Source organism: Podarcis filfolensis, assembly GCF_964270895.1.
Source record: "Podarcis filfolensis genome assembly, chromosome: 2".
Taxonomy (NCBI): Eukaryota; Metazoa; Chordata; class Lepidosauria; order Squamata; family Lacertidae; genus Podarcis; species Podarcis filfolensis.
In genome coordinates, this window is record NC_139605.1 from 23300484 (window position 1) to 23325497 (window position 25014).

The window sequence follows — 25014 nt, forward strand, 5'->3', positions numbered from 1 at the left end:
CCGGAGGTCTGTTCTTAACCTGAAACTGTTCTTAACCTGAAGAATTTTAGCTAATGGGGCCTGCTGCGCTGCCACCGTGCAATTTCTGTTCTCATCCTGAAGCAAAGTTCTTAACCCGAGGTACTATTTCTGGGTTAGGGGAGTCTGTAACCTGAAGTGTCCATAACCCGAGGTACCACCGTATTTCAATTATTGCTTTTGGAATATGGGCAGAAAGAAATAATGGTGGGTAAGAAATCTGTAGATGTAATGACAATCTAATCAGTCCTTAATGTGGGCCAGCCTTTGAAGTGCACACATCCCTAAATATTTTAATTTGGAATGCTTGTTCCTGAGGAAACAGCCTCTTTTGCAAGGAAATCGATTTTTTGAGAGCAAGTTCTAAAGCGTGATCCGTAAACAACTTTGCTTATACAGTATAGCAGGTAGTACTGAAGTTCTCAGTGGGCATAAATTAGGAGCATCAATTCATTGATCCTCTAAAAAAAAAATCTAGTTTTATATATTGTTGGGAAATGGCAATATCATTTTGGTAGCACATCTGCTTTGCATATAGAACATCATAGGTTCAAATACTGGCATCTTCGCTTTCTGTCTTAGTAGAAGGCTGGTTCCTATATTCCTATCTGCTGCTGATCCAGTAACTTTCAGAAGTTACTGTGATGGCAAACCTTCCTGTTCTCCCCCTTCCCCATCTCCCATTATACTTTTTAGCAGAGGCTTAAAAAAAGAAGACAGCCAAGGAAGGAAAAGGTTGGAACCCACAGATGGGCTGTTTGAGTAAAGTGGAGATTATTAATTAATCTGCTTGTGAGTTCATACTGGGGGCATCTGTTGACCTAGGATAAGATACAGAAGACCCAAGGGTGACATGATAACCAAATGTAGGAGCTACTGGTACTGTGCCTTTATGTGGTGTGGAGGGAGGGAGGGAGGGAAGAATATTTTGCAGGCATTAACACAGGTTTTCTTAGGTTTGAAATCATCTCTTCCCATCCCCGCTTTGATGTTCAGAAACAATTTTCCAAGCAAGTCAATTAAGGACAGAAGCATGAGAAGCTCTCTGCTAGTGAAACCTTGAATGAAGTGCACACAAGAGTTTAGAGTGCAATTAAAACCAACAAGATTTTTTTTTTTTTACTGTGAATATCAAGGAAAAGAAAAAATTAATTGCTGCTTGCATGCATAATAAGGGAAGCCCGGGACTGGGTTAAGACAGTGTGAAATCTTAAAGCTTTAAACAAAGTTAATTCATATCCTTCTAATAAAAATGTCTTGCAAACTGCTATATATATCTAGCTCTAGCTTCAATATTTATTGGGGCTGTTTTGAGCAACTAATAAAATATTGGTTTTTGTTACGGTGATCGTAATTAGCAGAAATCGTGTTTTACACAGGCTTGGCATTTTGGAAGGTATACAGATTAATGGGTTAAATCCAGAGGGGTGCTAATAACATTTTGGCTTCCATCCATTATTCCCCCTGATTTCTGCACACACAGAAAAACTTGCAGACAAGAAGCTATTAAATGGCCTAATGGGGCATCGAACTAACCTAAGGCATTTTGTGTAGGGAACGGCTTCCTCCTTAACTTCTTATTAGAACTCCCTCAAGTATAACGCAAGGATGGAGGAAACCAAACTGAAAATGCAAACAAAATGTGCTGCACTTGGTTCTTGTATTGAATGGAAGGAGCAAAATAAACATCCATATTGTTAAATAGTGTTACTATGATTGCAGAATTTAAAACAGCAGGAAAACAATTAGTGATTGTACAGATTTGAGTCTTTCGATTGTTATACCGGCATGAAAAAGTAAAATGTGCCAGCATTATAATGATCTCAGAGTGTTATTCCAATATACAATCATACTTATTTTTATACTTGTAAACCACTTAGATACCTATTTTGGCACTAAGCGGAAATTAACGGCAATAATTTTGATGACAGTTATAGCTGTAGAAGTCATTAAAAGGTAAAGGTACCCCTGCCCGTACGGGCCAGTCGTGTCCGACTCTAGGGTTGCGCGCTCATCTCGCTCAAGAGGCCGGGAGCTGGCGCCGTCCGAAGACACTTCCAGGTCACGTGGCCAGCGTGACAAAGCTGCATCTGGCGAGCCAGCACCAGTGCCGCACACGGAAACGCCGTTTACCTTCCCGCTATAAAGCAGTACCTATTTATCTACTTGCACTTGGGGGTGCTTTCGAACTGCTAGGTGGGCAGGAGCTGGGACCGAACGACGGGAGCTCACCCCGCCGCGGGGATTCGAACCGTCGACCTTACGATCGGCAAGTCCTAGGCACTGAGGTTTTACCTACAGCGCCACCCGCGTCCCATTGTAGAAGTCATTACGACAGTGATTTTGATCAGGGCTCTGGCATGAGGGCAATGGGAAAGGGTTTAGCTTTCTATTCACATCTGTTGCAGTTCTGTTGTGGTTTTGATGAGAGGATATCTATCTATCTATATCTATCTATCATCTATATCTATCTAATATATAGATTAGATATAGATATAGATACAGTGGTACCTCAGGTTAAGTACTTAATTGGTTCTGGAGGCCCGTTCTTAACCTGAAACTGTTCTTAACCTGAAGCACCACTTTAGCTAATGGGGCCTCCTGCTGCTGCCGTGCCGCCGGAGCATGATTTCTGTTCTCATCCTGAAGCAAAGTTCTTAACCCGAGGTACTATTTCTGGGTTAGCGGAGTCTGTAATCTAAAGCGTATGTAACCTGAACATACCTGAGGTACCTGAGGTACCACTGTATAGATACAGCTTTTTTTCTTTTAAAAAATGTTTAGGGGTACTCTCATTTTCCTACTCATATTGAAATACTGTCCCTCAATGAGACCCAATTTAGATTCACAAAATGTTTACTGGTATGCGTACGCCTGCGTCCACCCAGAAAAAAGCACTGGGAAGAGAGAGAGAGAAAGAGAGAGAAACTATGTAGGTAAGTAGGTAGGTAGGTAGGTAGGTAGGTAGGTAGGTAGATAGATGATAGATAGATAGATGATGATGATAGATAGATAGATAGATAGATAGAGATATAGATAGATAGATAGATAGATAGATGATAGATAGATGATAGATAGATAGATGATAGATAGTTTTATTGATATAATACAGTGCATTTTCTACCTCTGAGCATTTATTTTATACCTAGCGTCTTCCAATGTAATCAAAATAATCCAGTATGTTCCTGTGTTCAACTCAGGTTTGTTTTTTTAAAGTGAACACCTAAAAATTTAAAATGCAGTGCAACAGATAATTTGCAAATGCATGTTTTACAGAGGTACACTAGTCAGAGAGCCATAAGCTTGTCAGTGCTGCAGCTTTCTGCCAGCACAGTTCTGCTGGTGTGCTATAGGTAAAATGGCTCTTTAGAATGATGCTAGTCCGTTCAGTGACAATGTTTGCAGGAAGGATTACAGCGAAAGAACTTAAGCTTGCTTAGGACTGGGAGGTTCACTGCCCAAATACACACAATGGCATATGAATGTCAAATCAGAAACCTGGAAGACAGGGACAGAAGAATAATAATTACCATGACAAATGCATTTGATAAAAGGCCTAACAGAAGTACTGGTTGTGTGCTGCTACCCTGGAATTCTTGTTGTTTCTTCTCAATAGCCTAGAGAGCATTTGCTTCTTGTAGTTAAAGCCCTGTTTCCCACTTCTATAACCTCTTTTTGAGCTGTCAGGTCAACAGCCATTCAAAACATTTGGCAGTAATGCCCACCAAAGTTCTTCCCATCATTTAGTCACTTGGCAGATACTGTCGAAAGCTCCAGAACTAACCCTGTTGTTGGTGTCAAATCAACCAAGAAACAGATACTTCCTCAGATGTCAAAAGGGCTGCATTCCGTTGTTGCCTGGTGTACAGAGTGAGAGAATCACACTTCATTAATTGAAGGTGGGCGGAGGGAGTTGTTGTTGTTGTTGTTGTTTAGTCGTGTTTAGTTGTGACCCCATGGACCAGAGCACTCCAGGCACTCCTGTCTTCCACTGCCTCCCGCAGTTTGGTCAAACTCATGCTGGTAGCTTCGAGAACACTGTCCAACCATCTTGTCCTCTGTCGTCCCCTTCTCCTTGTGCCCTCAATCTTTCCTAACATTAGGGTCTTTCCCAGGGAGTCTTCTCTTCTCATGAGGTGGCCAAAGTATTGGAGCCTCAATTTCTGGATCTGTCCTTCCAGTGAGCACTCAGGGCTGATTTCCTTCAGAATGGATAGGTTTGATCTTCTTGCAGTCCATGGGACTCTCAAGAGGGAGAGGCATGGCTAATTTGGAACAAGAGACACAAAACTGAATGCGCCTCCAAAGTATTTCCAGGGAACAAGGGGGAGTTGGTGTTCTTATGATACCAGTGTAATTCAGAGCATCTGCCTGAAGGTCTGGAGTTCAAATTAATTCCTTTAAATATTTAAATATTAATTTAAACCTTTTGGGAATAGTGGTGTTTTGCCATCTTCTTTGGATTGCCTTATGGAATTTGATTTGATTTACTATTGAAAGAGTGATTACTACTTGGTTAAAGCAAATAAAAAATGGGGAGGGGAGAGAAATAAAATCCAAAAATTCCCAACATTATCTCTTCCCTCCAGGGCCTACTGTAAGCCTTTTTAGCTTGTCTTGTCCCTTAGCAGTGAATTTTGAGTTGACTGCAATCAAATTTGTGGGTGTTTTGTGTGTTCATAGTGTTTAGGAAAGGGAAAAAACAACAAACTTATCACGGCTTCTCAGTAGATTTAGCATATAATTGTAGAGTTAACTAATTTTTCTAAGATCTTAAAGTACTTGAAAATAAGCCCTTGGGAACAATCTTGCCATAGCAGGGAATGCAGAAGATGAATGAACAGGTTCCTGCTGTCTCTTTGATTTCAACAGTCCCTTTTTTAATGGCCTCTCTCCCCATGAGATTGCCCAAAAATCTGAAATATTAGTCACTTGGTTTTGTTTACTGATATTCTTCCCCTACAGTTGCAAAAAATAAGAGTTGAAAATTGCTTAGGTTATTCTCTCTCTCTCTCTCTCTCTCTCTCTCTGTGTGTGTGTGTGTGTGTGTGAGAGAGAGAGAGAGAGAGAGAGAGAGAGAGAGAATCTAGGAAGAGGGTTGTAGGGAGGCCAGGATGTAAACATAGTCAACATTCTTGTGTGCCTCTTAGAGCATGGGTTGATGTAAAAATCCAGGTTGATTGTGGTTGGAGTGTTGGATTGGACCAGGAAATCTAGATTCTAAACCTTATTGGCCATTAAGCTCACTTCACTGAGTGACCTTGGCCCAGTCACATCCTATGGCTTAACACGTCCCTATCATGATTGGGTTCTACACCTGTAGCATCTTCCCCACTTGTGAAGTCCTTCTGCCTATCATGCCAAGGGGAGGTGTGCAAATTATGGGTCCTGCTTGTCTTTCCTGCTGCTGTTTGTTCGCATAAACTCAGGTAGCCTGAAAGCATACTTTGGAAACGAGCGGCACTCCTGCTAGTGATGGACTCCAACTCCTACCAGTCCCAGTCAGCACTATGAATTCTCAGGGATGATTTGAGCTGTAGTCCAACAACTTTTGAAAGGATGCAGGGTTTCCCATCCATGATGGAGTCCAATTCCCTGCTCAGTGCAGCATCAGACCTAAGGTTCCCTGTCTTGCTTAAATATCTCCTGTGAAGGAGAGCCCGCCAACTCCTCAGACAGCTTCTTACTTACTGCCAATACTTACTTACTTACTTACTTACTTACTTACTTACTTACTTACTTACAGTCTCTTACTGCCAAGCAGCTCTTACTATTAGGACGTTTCTGTTCCTTACTTGGTCCTGCAGGCCTCTCCTTAGTTTATACTTCTACCCAGTGCTATTCTTCTAGAAAAAGGTTCTAGAACTCAGCATGAACGCCTCCCTTGTTCTCTTATAATGGCAGTGGCAGCTACCTGAGAGGTGCCGTAACTGAGTTCCACTGAGTTCTGGCTGCAAAAAGCCCTGAAACTCAAGGCAGTGTCTGTAGAGGCCCCAGGTAATTTCCCAGGTGCTAACCAGCCCCATACTTGCTGATGTTTAAAAGGTAAAGGTACCCCTGACCTTTATAGGTCCAATCACGGACGACTCTGGGGTTGCGGTGCTCATCTCGCTTTATAGGCCGAGGGAGCTGGTCATGTGGCCAGCATGACCAAGCCGCTTCTGGCGAACCAGAGCAGCGCACGGAAACACTGTTTACCTTCCTGCAGGAGCGGTACCTATTTATCTACTTGCACTTTGACGTGCTTTCGAACTGCTAGGTTGGCAGGAGCAGGTACCGAGCAACGGGAGCTCACCCTGTTGCGGGGATTCGAACCGCTGACCTTCTGATTGGCAAGCCCTAGGCTCAGTGGTTTAGACCACAGCGCCAGCACACCCTTATCCCTATTTGCCTGCCCTCAGTGGATTCTGCCCTTGGTCCCATCGATGCTCCTCATTTTGCCCTGTTCGTTCAGGTACCCTCACCAGAACGGACTCGTCTGATACCCAAAATTGCCTTTGTTGGTATAGCTGGCTACTTAACCTGTCAAGCTACTCTTGGTGCGAAAAGGAACTGCTCAGCCTGTACATTCATTTACAACAGGCTTCCCCAACCTTGTGCCCTCTCATCAGCCGCAGCCGGCATAGTATAGGTTGGAGAAGGCCGCACTGCAAAATTAGCTGTCAGCCATACGTGATGAAGCAGACAACCCTAATATCCAGAGCTTTAGATGCCTCCTGTCATTCATTTGCTACGTACCCAGTTCTTCTGCAGTTCCCTTTGGTAACATATGTTTGTCAAACCAGGCAGAGGAAACGGTTTGAAAACAGTCCAATAATATATCACAGTTAGGGGTGGGGGGAGACTGAGCTGCGGCAAACATGAAACAATTCTCCCGTCTAGCAGACTTCTTTCGTGTGTTGTGCTTTCCTTCAAACCATGGGAAAAGCATTTGTATTCTGTGCATATAAAACAAAAGTGTGATTTTATCGCTGAAGATTTAGTTGTTATTCTGGAAATATTCATTGTTTTATTTAAAACAGGACTTTCCTTTACAACTATATAATAAACTAATTGCTTCATTTCAGCTCTGATTTAAACAAGTTTTATTCAATGCAGGCAGTACACTTAAAGCTAATTTATTGCATCTAGATTAAAAAAAAAACCCTGTCATTTAGTTTTATGGCACTTCCTAAAAGAAAACAAATTTTAAGTTGTTTTGGTTGTTTAGATCCTTTGAGGAATAAAGAGGGCTACAGTTCAGACAAGTCCATTTCCTTCTGTAATGGGAAATATTCCAAGCATTTCTCTTCAAACAAAACCCAAAAGATTATCTTTACAGACTTCTGTTTAGGAGATTTTTGGACAACACCCTAGAACAGGAAGCCACAGTTTTTCCCAAATTTATACAGGATGGAAATAGATAATATTTCTATTATGAAAACACCCAGCTGCGACTAATGATTTCAGATTTTATAATGGAAGTTTTTGGCACACACTCTTTGGCTGTACCTGAAAGTTTAAATTTAGTCAACAATTCAACATAACGGGTGGAATCCAATTTGTGATTCTAAGCACTGTACCTCCAAAGATTAGTCAATAATTTAACAGTGGGTGAAATCCAGTTGGTTAGAGGAGGCAGGGAGATGACTTTGGCTGATTCCCGTTTCCACCATGCAACTCCCAATGCATTTGGAGAAGTGCAAATTTCAAAGTTTCCGGACACATATTGTTTCAGAAAGTGTGAATTAGGTTTGCCTTGTAATGTGGACAGAATCAAATTCTACCCCTTTCCTATGCAAAGCAGAAGGGTTTGTGTGTGTGTGTGTGTGTGTGAGAGAGAGAGAGAGAGTTTTGAGTCGAAAACCAGCAGGGTAGCGGTTGCTTAATCCTTCCCCAATACAGTGGTACCTCAGGTTAAGTATTTAATTCGTTCCGGAGGTCCGTTCTTAACCTGAAATTGTTCTTAACCTGAAGCACCACTTTAGCTAATGGGGCCTCCTGCTGCTGCTGCGCCGCCAGAGCACGATTTTTGTTCTCATCTTGAAGCAAAGTGCTATTTCTGGGTTAGCGGAGTCTGTAACGTGAAGCGTATGTATCCCGAGGTACCACTGTATGTCACTAGATTTGCATAGCTTTTCCTAATACGTTGCCACATAGATTAGTCAATTATGTCAACCAGTTTGGGGAAACTTGAACCCCACGTGGGGCAGACATTCACCAAAGTCCAAGCAAGGAGGCAGAGGAGAATTTTGACAAAGAAATGTTGCCTCTGTGTTAGTTCCTTCTTCTGCCTATGGAATTAGTTGGGCCAACGTATATATAAAGGTTTTTTGAGCAGAAATGGTTGGCAGGGGAGGGGGGGGGGACCGCAAGCAAGTAAAACCCACTGACATTAATGGAACTTAACCTTTTAACACCTAACATTTTCTCCATGTGCGTCTTCAAATGGCATTCTAGGAAAGTAAACGATCTTGTTTAATATCTGAGGCCTTCTGTGAATGTGAAACAGTTAGACTAAAAATGTCCTTATTGTTATAATAAATATCTGGTTTACGCTGATAAGAATTGAGAGGGTTCATGTAGTGCCAGGCGAAAAAGCTAAAAGAATCAGTTTAATTGAATCTTCTTACTTAGAATGTCACAGTTCTACAGAATAGAGGTCTGGGGAATTGTGGCAAAACGCTGCCTTGGCACCTTCTTATTGGCTGCGTGGTTCAGTTGTATTATTGCTTCTGGTCCCACTGAAACCAATTGTAGGCGAGTTGTTTTTTTTATAGCAGACAAAATGTGTCTTTTGAGCTAACCTTGACTGTATAAATATATGGTTCAGGTTATATATCACTGAATTTATTGGGTCAAATAAGGAGAAATACATATAAAAAAGTTTGAAGGAGTGGGATATTTATTTCTTAATGCCTCTGTTTTCTTATTTTATTACGTTCTCAGAACTTGCATGCTTTGCATGGATGCGCCACTTATTTTATCTCTGACCTTGCGCAGTGCTTGGGAACACAATTTAAAAACAAAACCAAACGTTCTAAAAATAGTGCCATTCCATTTTTCATCAGACGCTCTTTAAAATGGTGTTAGTCTGAGAGTGATGTCTACAATCATGGGAACCACAAGCACTGGGGTCATTGCAACTGTTATAGTACAGGGGCCTTCGCCCTAAAACCATTCTCCCATTTACCCACAATATCTGCCTCTGAACCCATAAGTTGAGCATCTGTTTTTAGTTTGTCTGGTTTGCTTCCTTGCCACGTCTGGAACTATTGGATCTGTTCTCTGATTACATGGCATTTGCGATATCTGGATTATGTGGGCTGATTTGTGAGACATTGGTGGATGTATGGGCATCCCATTTCATTATGTATTCTTTATTTTTATATCCCTACTTTCTTCCAAGGAGCCCAAGATGGCGTACATAGTTCTCCCTTCCCTGTTTTATTTTCCCAGCTGATATGCTTAGGTTGAGAGACAGTGAGTGGCTCAAGGTCACCCAGTGAACTGCAAGGCTGAGTGGGGATTTGAATTCTAAGTCTCTCAGGTAGCAGCCCAGCACTCTAACCATTGTGCCACACTGCTTCTCAGTGGCATGGGCTAGGATATGTTGACCCCTTCCTTTTCTGTGGTTCCATGACTTTTCTACTATCCCATTTTAGACTTTTTTTTTGTCATCTACAGGATAGCTTTGTTCACTATAGCCACTGAGAAAATTAGAAATATGCTGATTTGACTGATGTCCTATGACTCGGGGATAATTTGATATAAATTTGCATTGAGCTTCCTTTTCTAGATCAATGCTCCTTATTCCCCCCCGCCAATAATAGTAGCAATATTAATAGTTACTTTATTTTGATCTAAATTTTTATACAGCGCTGTGCTGTGGATGTCTCAGACTGACTGATTTCAAGAAAGGTTAGGAAAGTCTCTAATTTTGTGATCACTGACTCACAGGAGAATATCCACTACCTGCTCCATCCTGACCTTTCCATGGCCTCAATTCCTCAGTATCTGCAAATTAGGATTCTTAGGTCTCTGTTGCTTTAAGGCACACATGGGCAACCCATGTTGCCTCTTCAGTGGCACAACAACCGCCTGATCAGCTGGCAGCTGGGGAGAAGTGACCATGCCTGCACTGATACTCCTAGAACAGGAACCCTGATCTTGACTGTATCGGGTGTCTTGCGCTGCAACAGGTCAAAGCTTTGCCTTGTATTATCTCAATAGTGCCAAGCTCCACAGTTCCTGCACTGCTCATTACTGTGCAGAGACAGCAATCACAGCAACATTACACATACTAACTTCCGACTCACCTCATTGTACTTTTTACACTCTCTTATTCTATACGCACTTCATTATTATTATTCTTTTCCATTACTTATCAAAATAAATTTTTGCTGTTAAGGTTTCCTTACCCTTCAAGATTCAATCTGAGTCTGTCAGGAGCATTGCATTATCACAGTATTTTTTAAGATATTCTTTGAATATTATCCAGTCTTTAATAACTTTCTGATTTGATTTTCCTCTTATTCTCCCAGTCATTTTCATAAGCTCAAGGTATTCTATCATTTTCACTTGCCAATCAGTTTTTGTGGGGATCAGATCACTTTTCCACTTTTTAGCTATTAAAATCCTAGTCGCTGTGGTTGCATACATAAACAGGGTTCTGAGGTTTTTCTGTATTTCCATGGACATAATGCCTAACAGAAAGGTTTCAGGTTTTTATTTTAAGGACAGTTTGAAGATCTTTTTGAGTTCATTATATATTGTATCCCAGAATTCTCTTATCTTCAGAAATTACCACCACATGTGCATGAAGGGACCTACCCTATTTTTACATCTCCAACATACATCTGAGCTATTCTTATACATATTGGCCAATCTGGTCGGGGTCAGGTACCATTGGTACAACATTTTCATTACATTTTCTCTCAAATTGTAGCATGCGGTGAACTTTGTCTTCTCTCCAAAGCCTTTCCCATTCATTCATATATATATATATATTGTGTTCAATGTCCTGAGCCCTGGACACTGAATGGCTCTTCTTTCACATATTTCCTTACTGTAGCCCAGTCTGGGTATTCAAAACACACACAATGCTAATCTACAACAGCCCCAACAGTTCACAGTTTGGGGAGGGGCTAGTGCAAGATGTGACTGTGTGCCTCCCCCCATGTGATTCTGTTTGCTTGTATTTGAATGTCTGAATAACCCTCTGCATTTTTCTCATGTATATATGTGTTCTGTTCCCCCTTGGAACTGCAGACTTGTATTTGTGATTGTTTTTCTCATATGCATAAAATCCTCTTTCTCATAAAAAAAACTTTGTAAAAGAAATATTATCGTCTTCTATCTATCTATCTATCTAATTTTCAAGTTTGGCTGATAATATTGAAAAATATGGAAGAGATTAAATACAAACTGGATCTTTGACATGCAAACCTGATTTCCTTGTTTGTTTGAAAACATTCAGTTAAGGAGCTTAGTAAAAGTTTTGTGTAAAACTTGTAAATGAATTCCAAGAAAAGCAATATGGTCTGTGAAAACTGGAATGATTACTTGGTAGGAAATTGAAATGTGTAAAATAATAGGAACGGAAGCATGCTGTGTACAAAGTAGAGAGGCATAATACTGCCTCAGGGTATGCTGGGAGTTAAAATATACATGTTGAAAGCAGGCTAGAGCAGTAAGGAAGGCTTGCCTTTAAAAATAATAATAATAACCATTCGGACATGCCATGAAATAGTCATATTTCACCTTTATTTTCCCTACCATTTTGGCTCTGTCAGATTTGACTTTTCTGTATTTTAAAAAATAAAAAGTATGAGAAACAATTCCATAGCTTATAAAATGTGTTGTTTTATAAGCCCTCAACATGGCCGCTGAGTCTTAGGGACTGTGTGATAGAGGAGTGTATCTTTATCTGATACCTTAAGAATGAAAAAAAGCTTTAAAAACTCTTCTAAAAACCAAAGAAGTGAGCATGTTGTAGTAGTGAGATGTGCTCTGTCAAACGCTTTTACCCTGTGGCAGCTGTGCCCTCAAGTGTCGTTTCTAGACTGGGCTTTGAGTCTCGGGACTGCCAATAAAAACGGAAAGAAGCGATTTCTCAGTATGATGCTTGCCACAAGAGTGAGTTGATGCTGGATGGAAGAGGGACAAAAGAAGCAAAAACTTGCCTTGAGGCACATACAGGCCTGCTTGTCTTGGCTTTGCAGTTTTTGCATTTGGCTGTTGTTTGTGAAGTCCGGTCCTTTTGCATCCCTCAAATATTGGTCAGCTGTGCGCCATAAAAAAAGAAAAGTGGAGGTTTGGCTTCCCCCTGCCTCCCCTGTTTTTCTCTTGTAATAAAGTGGTGTGCCATTGGCTGAGTAATTTTCAGCTCCAAATGAGACGAGATCAGTCACAGTGGTTTTCACAGGGTGGATGTGAAGGATGGATGGTGGTGCCACTTAATCAGAGATGGAGAGAATATGTGTCTGCAAACTCATTGAGTGTAACATTTCCTAAATCAGAGAACAGTGCTGCTGCCCAGACTTGCTATTGTGTGTTTTTTTAAAATAAAAAACAAAAACAAAAAATAAGATCTTTAGTTTAAATCATGGGTAGGCAAACTAAGGCCCTGGGGCCGGATGCAGCCCAATCACCTTCCAAATCAGCGTGTTTTTACATGAGTATAATGTGTCCTTTTATTTAAAATGCACCTCTGGGTTATTTGTGGGGCCTGCCTGGTTTTTTTACATGAGTAGAATGTGTGCTTTTATTTCAAATGCACCTCTGGGTTATTTGTGGGGCATAGGAATTTGTTCATCCTCCCCACCCCCAAATATAGTCCGGCCCACCACATGGTCTGAGGGACGGTGGACCGGCCCACGGCTGAAAAGGTTGCTGACCCCTGCTCTATCTGGTATAACTCCTTGGGATTCCCCTCTACTAGCCCATCTCCACAAATTCCATATTCGTTTAGTTCTTTTGCTCCCAGCCTTCTTTCACCGCTCAAAGCACTTTCGCAACTTGAAATATCTTTTCCTGATTCACGCTCCTTGTTTCACTCTGGACTTGATATCTTTTGAGATTGATCCACATGAATTTTGACCCTTAGATGGGTCAATTTAAACATATGTGAACATTTTGGTAAAACTGTTGCCCTACAGCAGTAATGAATGGTATGCAATGGTGTCTTGTCTTTTGAAGGAAGTAGTTTGCCAGATGGTATTTGGGTGGGGAAGAAGATAGAGACAATTCTTAGTTAGAATCATAGAAGCATAGAGTGGAATAGACCCTAAGGATCATCTAGTCTACCCCCTGCAATCCAGGAAAATACAGTTGGCCCTTATGGGGCTCAAACCCATGACCTTGGTATTACCAGCACCACTCTCTAACCAACTGAGCTAACTGATGTTTCCTCCCCCTCCAGCTCCCTTGCAGTCAGTGCTGTGGGGCTCCCCAACTCTCCAGAGCATTTAGGGAAGGCAGGAAGATTTATTTGAGGGAGGGCAGATCATACTCCAAAATCTCCCCCTTTTCTGCTGTCAGATTCCATCCTTCAACACACAGACACCATTGGGTACTACCCAGTGGATGTTATTCTAAAATGTGAGGCTTATGCGGGTTTATTCCCATTTTTTTGGGTAAGAAATCTCTTCTCATGTTTCAATTACTTACTTCAAATAAAATTATTACCCTTAAGCCATCAGTGCTGAAAAACAAAAGTTGCTCTGCATATTGAAGTCTTTGAAAATAAACTGATTTTAGTGGCTTTCATTTTATCCATAATTGCAGTTTGCTTTGGCACAGCTGTTTGAGTAAACCTGCAAAATGAATTAGAAATGGATTGATGAAGCTGTAAGACAAAATACGGAGGGATATGGTTAAGCGGTTTTCAAGAAAAAGGCACACTTCATTCGATTGTCAGTATGTAATGGCTTTATTTTGAAAGCAAAACGAAATGAAACAATAGGTCCAATTTCTGTATTAACAACAAAGGCATAATTTTCTTACAAGCTTCTGAAGTATTTTAAATCCATATAATTATCTTTCAGTCGGCAGATTTTGTTCTTGTCATTTATAGGATAAGTACATCCATTGGCCTTTTTACGACGCTACAATCTAAAAGCATAAAGAACATGAGGGTAAGCTCAACATACATAACTCCAAACATTGATACGGCATGGCAGATTCTATTATTTACAGTGCTCTGGCAATCGCTGCTGAAAGCTAATTGGGTTTCATTTATTTATTTACTGTTAATACTTTTATTGATATTTTTTTTAAAAAATCAAATTTAACAAATAAGGAAATAGAAGCAAAAAATAGAGAGGGAAGGAAAAGGGGGGCGACAGAAAAAAAACCTTGTCAGCTCACAATAAGAATACTACAGCCATAAATACATCCAGCTCAATTGGGTTCTATTTATAATGGCATTTTGAGCTGGCGCTCCTCTTACCAAGTCAGCACTACATGTGAAAAAGTTTCCCACAGCCACTACTGGGAGTTCTAGCTGGTGAACCATTTTCGTGCTTGCACTCATCAGATAATTAATTTTAATCTGTTTTAGTATGTTAACTTTGCATGTTTTGAAGTACAGTGGTACCTTGGTTGTTGAACTTAACCCGTTCCGGGAGTCCATTCGACTCCCATCATGGTTTGAAATCCAAGGTGCAGCTTCCGGTTGGCTGCAGGAGCTCCTGCACTCAATCAGAAGCCATGGAAGCTGCATCAGATGTTTGGCTTCCAAAAAACGTTCGCAAACCGGAACACTCACTTCCAGGTTTGTGGCGTTCGGGAGCCAAGCCATTCGACAACCAAGGTACCGCTGTATGTGATTTTTTTCCTCCGTTATATTGTTTTATCTTTTTGTAAAATGCTTTGCGGTTGTTGTTGTTGTTTTGACAATCAAGCAGTTTATAAATTTTATAAAATAGTATAAATAAAATAGTTTCTGCTACTGAGATAGGGTCCCTTCCCTTGTTGCCTGAGGCCATACAGGTTAACAATATTAAGTTTAGATGTAGCCTCCACCACCTTTGCCTGTTGTATTGGTCTGAGTGTTATTTATCCACTTGAGCAAAAAACAAAAGTATTGCGCTCTCTTGCATTAAAATCGTGACTCAGAAATCATTTTGTTACCTTCTTTATGAATCAAACAAAACTGGTCAGAGACGCACATATTTTAGATTTGGTGCACATATTCCATTTGTATATCTATATCACAAAGATAGCCTTCCTTTCCTTCATGAAACTCAAGACAGAAAGGATAGTCTTCCCAGTTAGTTTCCCATAGAGACACCAGACCTTCTCTGTTTCAGTACAGTTGGAGGGACAGTCCCTGATGGCAACACAAAATCATATTGTATGTTCATCTTAACGGGAATCTGAAGGATTTTTGTAAGCTTAAATGTGAACAGGATTCTGGACAAAAGATTTGTAACTGTGTAACTCAAGGCATTGCTAAGCAATGGCATACTTTTCTTTTTCTGATACGCCTGTTCTCTTTCACACCTCATCTTGCCTACTGTTTGTTTTTGCTCCTTTTCTGTTTGAGAAATGTAATCTATACCAATTAACTGTGTATCTGATTTCAAGGGATGGCATCACTCCTTTCCTAAAACCACTGGGGTTACCAATTAAGCAACATCCTGGCTACTTGGTTAGCATTTAATCAACCTTCACTTGGATTTTTCCTATTTCTTTACTTGGAATCGCCCTCCCCTTCTATTTGGCTAAGGCTATCTGAATCATTAGCTCACTGAGCAGGGAGACAAATCAAATTGTTAAAGGTAGATGACTGAAAATTCATTTAACTCTTTTAATTACCTAGCCCGAAACAAGTGTAATGGTTTGGGGGGAGGCAGAGTTTCTTGTCCCTGCCCTCTGATTAAGAGCAATTTGTTACAGAGGAAGCCCTTCATTTGCATGAAATAGGTTGACCTCAATCTGAGTTGTTGAATAATTATGTTTAACTATAAAAACTCCATATTGGCATATACATTTGGGACTTGGACTGTACTGGGATAGCAATGGTTAAGCTGGTGATTGATGCTGGGTGTGTGCAATTGCACCCTGTTTTATCACTGATTCATACCCACTATTTATTATCTATCCAAATTGTACCAACTGCTAATATGACTGGAATTTTCTCTACTCGCCCCCCCTTCCAACTTCTCCGTCCCAGTACTTGGGGTACAGCTTTGCTATCTGTTTCTCCTGCAGCTAATCGTAATATTTACAGATTAAAACCTTGGGAATCCCAATCACTGATATATAGGTCAAACCTAGAAGGCAATAAGGGACTAAATTGTAGATATCAGCACTTAACTTATGTCCATTAAATATCTCTGTCAAATGTGTCTGTCCCGCTGTTAGAGCAACTGAGAAACTAACAGCCCAGTCTGTCAACATCACCCTTGCAAAATTAAGAAAACACATTTTATTCCTGTAAAGAAGTCCTACTTAATCACATGTCCTCCAGAATGCTAGATGGATGGAATAGTGTGGTTACATCAGTCTCAGCAGATGAGATACCACTTTGGAGAGGTAGCATAGCTAACACTTTATCTTGGGTCACACACTTCGTTGACCAATCAGGGCTCTGGAGAACCCGCTGTCCTTAAAATGTGTGTGTGTGTTGTGTTAGAAAGGCAAGGTTTTAGTGAAAAGGCAAGATGTATCTTAGTATGTGATCTGTTTCGGTTCTAATTTCCAATTCATAGAAATGTGTGGTTGTGTTTGCAAAGGTAAGCTAGGCTTGTTGGTTTATCATAGTGCATTGTGCATGAGCACTGTGCCGGTGGAATGGAAGAAACAAAACAGAAACCTGCAATTCAGTTTGGCTTCCCCTGACATCCAAACCCAGGATTCTGCTCCTGGACAATCTTGAATTGCTAGCCAGCTGTAAACCATGGTTTGCCATTGGCTTACGAAGCCTGGCTTGTTAGGGAGCACCAAACCACAATTTCAGATTCAGATGTGGCTTCCTGGTTTGTTCCTCCCACTTGTGCCCAGGGAGGAGTGAAGTAAGAGCAACTGGGAACAATACACCCCAATGAGAGGGCAACTTTAGCTTATTGTGACATGCAGATGTGCCCAATTATTCCAATAGGGATGCCCCTTGGACTTTGCTGATTTGTTGTCAGCAAACATCTGTGGGACTTTTCAGAGCTACTGCTCATATTTATTATTATCATTAACTTCGCTCCATGATGTAATTTAGAATGTATAATATGGGGCATTTATTTTAAAGTTCTAGTTTGGATGTCGGCAAAGTGATTTGGGATCAACATATCTTAAAATTAACCTTCCTGCTTGAAAAGAACAGCTAAATACATGAATACAGAGAGGATATGCACTCTTTTGTATAATGACAAAAGACTCAGAAAAAATTAAAGAAGACATATGTTAATATAGCAGGCTAGGGAGCTACTAAATTAGCCTTCAGGGGTCACAGATTGAAATAATCATATGTAAAATACAAGAGGAGGAAGCCAAACCATTAGAGTATATATTACACAGCCAGTGAACAAAAAATGAAATACCAATCATATAAGAGATCTCATTGTTATAATACTCAACAAGGAGGTCGGAATCTATTCTGCGAAATGTCAGGGAATAAAGGGCTAGCTTTTACTGAAGTGTGAGCATAATGAATAGAGGTGCAGATAAAACATGAAAGATTCTTTTGTCAGATTAAGGAATAAAAGGCTCAAGATGCACTTAGTGAGCTTTTGAAGGGATTGGAAAAGGCTACTAACATTCATCAAAAGTTAATAGAAATTAATATGCTTTAACTTATGTGTATCGTCAGCCTTTTTTCCAAGCTGAGAGTAGAAAATCATTTACCAATAGTATTATCTATACTGAAAGAAGAAATCAGAAAGTTAGAAGTTAGCTGATTCCGTTCAAAGAATTCCTGAGGCATGTTGCTGAAGGCAAAGTGTGATATTTGATGGCATTGCAGTTGGTTTTTGTGTGCTTTTCCTCAAAAGGAAAATGGCATGGTTTATATTGGCATTCAGCTGCATATGTGACTGAAAAAGTCCATCCTTGGTCATTCCAAAAATACCACTGGAACATCCGTTGCATCCTCTTTCTTTATTGACTGAACTTTGAGGATCTTCTGAGTGACTTTATTCATAGGAATCAAGCAGCTTTGGTTGCTAGTAAGGTTAATTAATGAAATAGAGTGCCTTCGGTAGCCATTAAATAATGTTCTCTGCTGTGCTTACTCTTGAATCATTTCATCAGTTTTCAGGTTTTAATCACTACTGTGGAAGTACAGAAATCAGTCATTGGCCACAGATAATATCAGGCGCCAGACTGATTGTTGTGGTAGCAGTGTTGCGTTATGAATTCATGTTGGAGTTAGCATCAAACAATATTATTCCATTTTGAATTGTGGTAAACTTACAGGACATGTAATATCCCTTCCGATAGTTTACATCAGCATCCATAACTGAGAGGACTTGTTCAGTGAAATGGTGGTTTGGCCTGTGTGAATGGTCTTCAGGGTTGCACACTTACTTTCTTCCCCCTAATATGCTTTGAGGCCTGTTCTGACTTCATAGTTTGAATAAACCATAGTTTTATGCATTACATTGGAATTGCATTTCCCTCCAAACCAGAACTACTCTTTCCCCAAATTATAGGGCTTTCTCAGGAAATCAGGGAGACAATCCAATTGTGTGATGGAAGTGGGGAGTGTGTGAGCCCATGACTTGCTGGCCAAATCTTGATTTGTTGATTATACTGTCTACAGTATGGAAGGAAAATAAGATCACTGGGATCAAGTTGCATTGGTTATATAGTGTGCATTAGCAGTTCACACATGAAAGGGAAGGGTTCAGAAATGGAAAAGGATACTGGTGAAAAACATACCAGAGTTGTTAATTACTACATCAAGTGAACAGAAGTTCCAGGGTCATTGCTTCCACAGTGAAAAGAAACGAGGATTTACTATTTAATTGCCTCTCAGGAAGGGGAAAAATGCTAGCAAGTCCATGTTGAGTTCCAGCCTTGAGCATTTTGATGTAGTGGGAACCGTGACAAAAAAGACCACATGTAACAGTGATAATTAGATATTGTGAATGCAAAGGGAACTGACAGATTTCCACAGTATTCCAGAAAGGAAGTCCAGGTTGTGCACACTCATGAAACATACACACACAATTTTTAAAATTGGATTAGCTGTGGCATCTTTCAATATTATGAAATACAAGTTGTATTCTTCAGGACTGAGAGCTGTTCTAATTGCTAGAAATACAGTAAATGTCCCCATCACTCTCTGGGTTTAATCTTAGCATAATTAGCTCCTTGCACAATAGAGTGCTTAATTTGAATGGCTGACAGGGCTCATTAACTTACAGAAGTGATTCCTGAGATATTTTTTTTGGTGGTTAAAATTGGGATTTCCGCCTGGGAGAATTTCAGGAAGTATCACATAGTTTGTTCCAATATTTCAGAATTAAGTTTTGAACATAAAGCTAGACATTTAAAAGTTAAAGATACAGTGATGAAGCCTTCTCCTCAGTGGTAGGAGACAAGCACTACAACTTAATCAGAAATTTACGCATGGCTTCTACAAAGCCATAAGGAATTCAGACAATAAGTGATTATTTGCTTTTGCAGCCAAATAAGTCTATCTCCCAGGGATGGTGGATGCACATATTTGTGTATTGTTTATCTCTTTTCTGCAGTACATACAAGGATAGCAGAAAATTGCTTGCATCCACATGATTAATTGCATGGAACATATCTATCTGTAAGGATGACATTTTTCTGCACTTCATTCTTCACTCCTAGTGCTACTAATTTCCTTGAATCTGATTAGCTATGTTGCAAAGTTTATAGGTGTGTTCTTTTGGTGGTGTTCTTTTGTGTGTGTGTGTGTGCTTTCTTTTTTGGAAAACATTATTGAAGCATTGCCATTTTGCTGCATCGTGCTATTCATCCAAGGAGTGCCCCAGCTTGAAAATAGGACTGACACATTGTTTTTAGAAGTCTCTCCCACAGTTATGAATACCAGTTTAACTTACTGCATTTTAACTTCTTTTTCAGTTAATATATAAATTCAGATGACACAATTATTTATAAATGCAGCTTGGTCCACATAGTCGCTATATAAGTGCCTAACAGATAAGGAGTTTGCTTCCAACATCATAGAAGATGCAAGGGTTTAAATCATTATTGACTGGCCAGTAGTTTTAATGAAAATTTTGTATTTTTCTAATGGTGTTTCATTGTATGCACATTGTAGTGCACTGACCTGGTATTTTATGATAAATATATACTTTAATAGACAAACAAATGAACAAACTAATGCCCCTGAACTCAGTATGTTCAGTAAAGGCCTATTGTCCCCTCTCTCCCATCCTTCATAAGCTTATTTTTCTGCTAAGTGCTGAATGTTAAAATGAGCTTTGTGTTGTTGTTGTTTTAAAAAATCAACCCCACTTTCTGCGTGTTGAATTTTTTCGTTTAGGAATCCATTGGCCATGGACTTTCTATTTGTGCTGTAAGGTCTGTGCATAAAAGGTTTAGAGAAATAGTGTGCCCATTTGTTCATTGCTAGACTGACATTTCAAAGTACGACACGAAATGACTGCACATATATACCTTGTCATTTATTTGTACTGAATTTCCCATCTTCTGAGATTTCACACTGCCAGCCTGAGACGAATGGTAACAGTTTCCATTTAAATAGCCTGACACATCTTGGAGCAACTTGCCTGTTTATTTCAATTTTACATTATATATAGGCAGGTAAGGAGATGGATATTTTAGATAGTTTAAATAGTATTAGACTCCTTCAAAGAGAGAGTGCCTTTCGCATCACGGGTGTCGCAGATTGAAGCGCTTGCTTTTAGATCAGTTCACTTCCCCCCCATCCCCATAAATAAGCCGATGGAGGGAGATGCAGAGATAGGGATTCAGAATTCATTGGGTGGGTCAGGACCCATTGGTGGGGCATAGACTGCCTTAAGGGGTGGGTTGCAACAACTGCACTTTCACCATGTGGTAAAAGATGATATCCAAATGCATGCTTGGGCAAAATATGGGTCCAGTGTTTGAAAACATTGGAAACAACTATCCATCTAGGATCTGTATTTACTTGCATCAGTAGCCCAGCTGGTGGTAGAGCTTGCAAGTTCAATTTCTGGTTTCTCAAGTGTAGGGCTGGGAATTTCCCACTCAGAAATCCTGGAGAACCTCTGGCAATCAGTGTGTAGAGAATGCTGATTCAGATGGACCAATAGTCTGACTCACTGCAAAGGCAGCTTCCTTTCCACCTGCAGTCTGAATGGGTACACACTCCACTCTACTACCTCATTACGGTTCACTATGTAGTACAGTGCGGGACGCGGGTGGCGCTGTGGTCTAAACCACTGAGCCTTGGGCTTGCCAATCAGAAGGTTGGCAGTTCGAATCCCTGCGATGGGGTGAGCTCCTGTTGTTTGGTCCCAGCTCCTGGCAATCTAGCAGTTCGAAAGCACATCAAAGTGCAAGTAGATAAATTGGACGTAACACAACTGGACGTAACTGTCAGGGGTCCTTTAACTTTACCTTTATGTAGTTCAGTTCCAAACTGAAGTTCGTAAAGCGCCATTCTTAAAATGTGCATAACCACAGGCAATTTTATCAGTAAGGTGAAGCTTGTACATAGGGAACCTGCCTTCTATAGAGTCATTCAACATTTTCTTTAAAAAAACACACAATAGTTCATTCAACTCAGCAGCTCAGTTTGAATGTCCAAGCAAACTAAGCGTTGCTAGAACCCAAAATTCAGTTTCACGTTCCACACATATTTTAGCGCGTTCTTGGAGGACTGTGGATCTAAAAAAGGGTATGCTTAAGAGTAGCTTATGTGCTTTTCAGTCCTTGCGTTTTGATAGGTCAGTGGCTCAAGTGAAGACTGTAAGTATGATTTGCCAAGCTGGAGGTTGCTAAACTGTACTTAAGCTTTACAATCATGGTCTGGTTGTCATCCGAATTGAGCCGATGTTTCGCTTAACCATAGACGTGGAACTAATTACAAATCTTCTAATCTATCCACATCATTATAAGATGTTGGAGTAATTGAGGTTGACATACTGTAATGTCTTTTCACATCATTTCACACATTACTTGTGCGGCAACTGATATTAACTGGTGGGCTGAGGTTATGTTTGTATTTTGTGTATGGGGGTGGAGACTTCTCAACTTTTGCTGTTTTGTTTATTTGTCTGTAGTTGTGGAATCTTTGCCAAATTTTGACTAGCTAACACTGTCTCTTCAAGGGTCCCCTTGGTGGATTCATATATATCATCTTGGATTAGCTCCATACTTTAGGGGGGTGCGCATTAGCTGCCGAATACTGATTCAACTGGCTCAGTACTGTCTACACAGACTAGCTGCACCTTTCCAGGGTTCCATATTTTGGTAGCTCAGTCAGTAGAATGTGAGACTATCTCAGGTTGGTGGGTTCAAGCACCATAGAATCATAGAGTTGTAGAGTTGGAAGGGACCACAAGGATCTTCTAGTCCAATCCCCTCCAATGCAGGAATCTTTTCTCCAAACCCACAACCGCGGCTCAAATCCATGAGATTAAGAGTCTCATGTTCTACCAACTGAGCTAGTTTGGGGAAAAGATTCCTGCATTGCAGGGGGTTGAACTAGATGATCCTCAAGGTCCCTTCCAACTCAACAATTATATGATTCTTTATAGGAGTCTTTCCAAGTACCTTGGTTCTCAAACTTAATCCGTTCCGGAAGTCCATTCCAAAACCAAAGTGTTCCAAAACCAAGGCACTCTTTCCCATAGAAAGTAATGCAAAATGGATTAATCCGTTCCAGACTTTTAAAAACAACCCCTAAAACAGCAATTTAACTATCTAACGAGACCAATGATCCATAAAATGAAAGCAATAATTGATGTACTGTACTATAAAATAAATAAGACAGTATTGTAGATGATAAAAATTAAAATTATTATTTTTTCTTACCTACACTGATGATAGTCATTGTTAGGATGGGGGGCTTTTATCCATTTCCGCAGTCACACAATCAATCAATCAATCAATCAATCAGTAGCTGAACTGGGTTCCACACAGTCACAAAAACAAATTAACGAAAAAAGCCTCGAGAACAAAAACACAAAATAAATAGCAAAAACAAAAGCACCAAACTTAATCCATTACGGAAGTCTGTTTGACGTCCGAAATGTTTGAAAACTGAGGCGCAGCTTCCGATTGGTGCAGGTGCCCCAAAAACCATAGCCTACAGCCGCATTGGATGTTTGGCTTCCAAAAAATGTTTGAAAACGGGAACACTTACTTTTCGGCGTTTGATTACCAAGGCGTTTGAGAACCAAGGTATCACTATACTATGCTGGCATGAGACCTTCTGCATTCAGAGCATGTAGTAATGCCTCCTTGATTGACATTTATTTGTGTTTTCATACCCGTCCATGCCTTTGTTTTGTTTTTTCAGTATTTGTGAATACATCTCTCTTATGCAGAGACCTCGTCCCTGATTTGTTCCGTTTGATGTTGGGAAACCAGCTAGACCACCTAGAAGTACCTGTCCTTTCAAAAATTGCTTTGCATAAGCATGCTGCTGAGCAGATCCTTGCTATGCCCCAGTGTATTTCTTCCAGATTCATCTCCATCCTTTCATTTCAGCAATTCATGCTAATCTGCAATATGAAAAAGCAAAGCCTCAGAAGCAACACAGGCATGCCTTGCTTTCAGCAGAGGCACATTAAAGTGATAGGGAAGCATATGTACTTTTTGAAAACGATTAGAGATGAGGAAATAAGGAGTCTGTATTTAGCAGCATACTCACTACAATGAAGTGCCATAGAAACGCCTCAGAGCATCAGTGCTGCCCAGTTTTAGCACGGATTTCTACCACCAAAGTTCCCAATAAGGGCGATTGGGGTAGGGGGAGATAGTGGAGTAAAATTATTCACCGTGGAATAGGTTTCAGTGTGAGGAGGTGGGATAGTGTAAACTAGCTCTTGCTTCACTTCCTCCTCCTCCTCCATGCTAAAAGACTGAATGTTCCCGTACTGTTGTGATTCACACCTACTTCCGCTTTGCAATTGCCGTTCTCCTGGAGGCAGCGTGCATTCGCACTATCATTCTCTGTGGTGTGAAGACGGAGGATAACTTAACATGCTTGCCTCCTCCTTGAGTCACTGCGAACTAAACTGCAGGTTTAACATCCTGCTGGCTTGGGTAGGAAGCTGAGGAGGCACGGCTGGTTTTTCTCTGAAGATTACTTTCCCTCCTTTTGGCTGGCAGAACCAAAGTGGACAAGAGCAGAATATAGGTTAGCTTACATGCTAGGTTAGTATATATGTCAGGTTAGTTTGAAGCCAGCTCCATCATCACGTTTCTCCACTGTGGAGTAATACTCATGGATAGCACTGTGTCTTGTGAGTTGATTTCTGCTTGCTTCTTCTAGTTGTGAACCAAGGCCCATAGCAGGAAGTGCAGATGCACCACTCCTCTCCTAATTTCCTGCAGGGATGCACTTTATCTAGCAGCCAGAAAGAGCTGCACATTAACTTTGCTCTCCACTTGGTTTCCCTGAAGTGATGGCAGGAATCTAGCTATGCAGTTTGATTATGGTGTCAACCTTGCCATGTAAAAAAGGGAAGATATGATCCCATCCTTCTGCTAGAACACGGCAGTCCTGGGTGAATAAGGTCCTGCTGTTTCAGGCGCTAAGGACTAGATTCAGACCTCATCACATATGAATCTAATGAAGTTGGCACATTTCAACCTTACTGTGTTGCTAGCACTATATGCCCTTTAGATCGGGGTGGAGAACCTGTGGCCCTCCGGAAATTGCTGGACTACAACTCCCATCCTTCCTGACCATTGGCTTTTCTGGCTGGAGCTCATAAGAGTTAGAAGAATCCAACAACGTTTGGACTGCTACAGGTTCTCCATCCCTTCTTGGGATAGGTATATATAACAAACTAAGCTAAGGGACCATCAGTACAAGGGGTCATGTATGCCATCAAAATT

The 25014-nt window shown here is 40.6% G+C and overlaps 1 protein-coding gene and 1 long non-coding RNA gene across 7 annotated transcripts in view; both read left to right on the top strand.

Moving 5' to 3' along the window:
- The window catches only part of PTPRG (protein tyrosine phosphatase receptor type G), a 538241-nt gene that overhangs the window by 174537 nt on the left and 338690 nt on the right, over positions 1–25014 (top strand). The window lies entirely within an intron of this gene.
- LOC310752679 lies at positions 3358–9870 on the top strand. The gene is made up of 3 exons (XR_014543004.1): positions 3358–5360; positions 6601–7814; positions 8088–9870. It is a non-coding gene; the product is annotated as an uncharacterized lncRNA (long non-coding RNA).